The sequence below is a fragment of the Procambarus clarkii genome, chromosome 73, assembly GCF_040958095.1.
Source record: "Procambarus clarkii isolate CNS0578487 chromosome 73, FALCON_Pclarkii_2.0, whole genome shotgun sequence".
Lineage (NCBI taxonomy): Eukaryota > Metazoa > Arthropoda > Malacostraca > Decapoda > Cambaridae > Procambarus > Procambarus clarkii.
Window position 1 is genome coordinate 15843163 of NC_091222.1, and position 3992 is coordinate 15847154.

Below are 3992 nucleotides of genomic sequence, written 5' to 3' on the forward strand. Positions count from 1 at the left end.
AATAAATACAGTTTTGATATTCCTAGAGTACGACTTAATCAAACTAGAAATGCTCTACAAATCAAGGGACCCAGAATGTGGAATGACCTTCCCAACCATGTTAAAGACTGTACCTCTCTCAACCAGTTTAAGATAAAAACTAAACACTACCTAATAAATTCCCTGTAACCCACCTCACTCCTTTATTGTCAACCCATGTCTGTTATTTTATTTTATTATTATTATTTTTTTTTTAATCAACACTGTTTGTCAACCTATTGTATTTGTGCTGCTTTTTCAGTCATGTTCCCCCTTTTTTTTATCTTTATTTGTATTTGTTTTCAACACCTCTTATTCTTTATGCTCAATTAGTATTAAGTTCTAGATATTAATGTTTTTCTTGCCCGAAACGCATTGCGTAATAGTGGCTTTAGGCATTGTATGTACTAGCTCTATCTATATATCAATCCATTAATGTAACATCACTTGTATGTATGTACCTTACCTGAATAAACATATTTATTTATTTATTATTTATTTACTCATGTTCTCAAAGACATTCTCAAAGTCATCAAAGTCATTCTCAGAGCTATCAAACTTGTTCTCAAAGTCATCAAAGTTATTCAAAGAGCTAACAAAAGTTATTCTCAGAGTCACCTTCGTTCTTCAGAGAAACTTTCCAAAACATCTTTGTTCATCAAAGTTATTCTCGGAGTCATCAAAAGGTATTCTCTAACTCACTTTTGGTCATTAAAGTTAATTTCTATGTTATGAAAGTTTGTCTCAGAGACATCTAAAGTTAATCTTAGAGTTATCAAATGTAATCTCTAACTCACTTTTGTTCATCAAAGTTGATCTCAGAGTTAACAAAGGTAATCTCTAACTCACTCTCGTTCATCAAAGTTGTTTCAAAGACATCAAAGTTAATCTCAGAGTTATCCAAAGATATTCTCATGTCCACAAAAGTTATTCCAAGAGACGTCAAAGTTAATCTCAGACATCTTCGTTCATAAAAGTTATTCTCAGAGACATCTAAAGTTATTCTCTAAGACATCAAAGTTATTCCAAGAGCTATCAAAAGTTATTCTCAGTCATGATATGTTATTCTCTAAGTAACCTTCCGTTCATCAAAGACTTACTCAAAGACATCAAAGTTATTCTCTAAGACAACAAAGTCATTCCCAGAGTCATCAAAAAGTTATTCTCAGTCACCTTCGTTATTCAAAGAAGCCTTCTGAGACATCCTCGTTCAACAAAACTGTCCTCACAGCCATCAAAAAAGTTAAATACAGTCATCAAAGTTATTCTCTAAGTATCTTTTCGTTCATCAGAGAAGCTTTCTAAGACATCTTTGTTCATCAAAGTTGTTCTCTAAGACATCAATGTTGTTTCTCTAAGGCATCAAAGATGTTCTCTAAATCATAAAAGTTACTCTCTAAGTCTCCTTCGTTCATTAGAGAAACTTTCCAATCCATCTTCGTTGATCAAAGTTATTCTCAGAGTCATCAAAGTGATCTCTAATTCATCTTCGTTCACCAAAAAGTTGTTCTCTAAGACACCTTCGTTCATCAAAGAAACTCTCCTTCTTCCATCATGTTATTCTTTAAGACATCTTCAGTCATAAAATTTTCTCTCCAAAATGTAACTAGTTCAGCTTTTCATACCAAACCTGCACTTCTGTTAAAATATATTTTCTTAGTCGCTTTACCCTAAAACTGTTTTCTGAACTACACTGTTCAAACCTACGTAACCTATCCTCTCCACCCAATGTTACTTAGTTAACGTAACGTTCCTAAACCTAACTTTACCTATCCTAACTTAACTTACCTTACCTTTACCTATCTTACCTAACTTAACCTGCATAACCTAACTTTACCTCTCCTAACATAACTTACCTTACCTATCTTACCTAACTTTACCTATCTTACCTAACTTAACCTGCATAACCTAACTTTACCTCTCCTAACATAACTTACCTTACCTTACCTATCTTACCTAACTTTACCTATCTTACCTAACTTAACCTGCATAACCTAACTTTACCTATCCTACCATAACTTACCTTACCTTACCTATCATACCTAACTTACCTAACCTAACTTACCTTACCTTACCTATCATACCTAACTTATCTTAACCTGCTTAACCTAACTTACATAACTTACCTACATTTACCTAACTTAACCTGCTTAACCTAACTTTACCTATCTTACCTAACTTAACCTGCATAACCTAACTTTACCTATCCTAACATAACTTACCTTACCTTACCTATCTTACCTAACTTTACCTATCCTAACATAACTTACCTTACCTATCTTACCTAACTTTACCTATCTTACCTAACTTAACCTTCATAACCTGACTTTACCTATCCTAACATAACTTACCTTACCTTACCTATCTTACCTAACTTTACCTATCCTAACATAACTTACCTTACCTATCATACCTAACTTAACCTAACTTACCTACATTTACCTAACTTAACCTGCTTAACCTAACTTTACCTATCCTAACTTAACTTACCTAACTTTACCTATCCTAACTAACTTACCTAACTTATCCTGCTTAACCTAACTTACCTACATTACCTAACTTAACCTGCTTAACCTAACTTACATAATTTAACCTAAATTTACCTATCTTACCTAACTTAACCTGCTTAACCTAACTTACCTAACTTAACCTAACTTACCAATTCCCCATTCCACAATCCGGGTCCCGTGATTTGTAGAGCATTTCTAGTTTGATTAAGTCGTACTCTAGGAATATCAAAACTGTATTTATTTCTGGTGTGGTGCTCATGGGTTCTGTTACAACCTTCTATGAAGCTTTTGAGGTCAGGATTGGCATTATAGTTTAGCGTTTTATATATGTATAATACACATGAGAGAATGTGCAGTGACTTAATGTCTAACATATTCAGAGATTTGAGTAGGGGTACCGAGTGATAGGGGTACCGAGTAAAGGGTTGGGCACTAACTATCTACCACAGTCTGGGTCCGCACCAGCGCGGAGATTACGAGGCATTGACAACAGCGCTGCTGAACAGTTTTGGCATTACTGCAGACCGGATGCTAGAGAATTTCCGTAGAGCTCAATTGCAAAAAGGAGAGACATATGTGTTAATGTTACAGCGGTTAGAATCGAGTCTAAACCGTTACTGTGAACTCACGGAGACTGCTTCTGGGAGCATGGAGTTCTATCAACTGATGATTCGTGAACAGTTCTTAGAAGCCTGCGAATCGTCTCTGCGTGTCAAGCTCAAAGAGCAAGAAATTGTGTCAAATCTGTCTATGGCCAAGCAAGCTGATCTGTGGGCTGGGGCCAGGAGACAGGTGAAAGGGGTGAAGCCGCATGAGAAGCATCATGCTACAGGTACTGGCGAAGGAGCTAAGCCTAAGACTGGTGTGTCGGGGAGCAAGGAAACTCCTCCAACAAGCAAGTGCACAAGTGCTACACCTGTGGTAAGCCAGGTCATCGTGCAGCTGATTGCAAGGCAAAACCGAAGTCAGGTTACATAGCAGGTGTGAGTTCTAGTGGTGAGAAACATCCTAACGTTGGAAAGGATCCACTAGCTTGGACCCTTGAGGTGGTGGACGGAAATGTTAACGGAAAATCGGCGAAAATCTTCCATGACAAAGGAGCCACTACACACATGGTGAGAAAATGCCTAGTACAGCCAGGATCTGAGACAGGTAGACATATCTATGTCAAATTCCCAAATGGCTATACTCAAGAGATGGTGGAGGTGTATGTGTGGGTCGACACACCTTACATCAAAGGTAAAATCCGTGCCGTTCAACAGGAACGTGCTATATATGGACTTTTATTGGGAAATGTTCCAGGAATCTCTGATTGCCCAAGTCCGCCCTCAAGGAAAACGGGGGGGGGGGGGGAGTAAGGCGCGCAGCCGCCCTCAGTCAGCTGATGCCAAGGACGACTCGCCCGGGGATGACGTCACAGGGTGTGACCACACCCTCACCCAGCTGAAGAATGAGGGAGAGAAA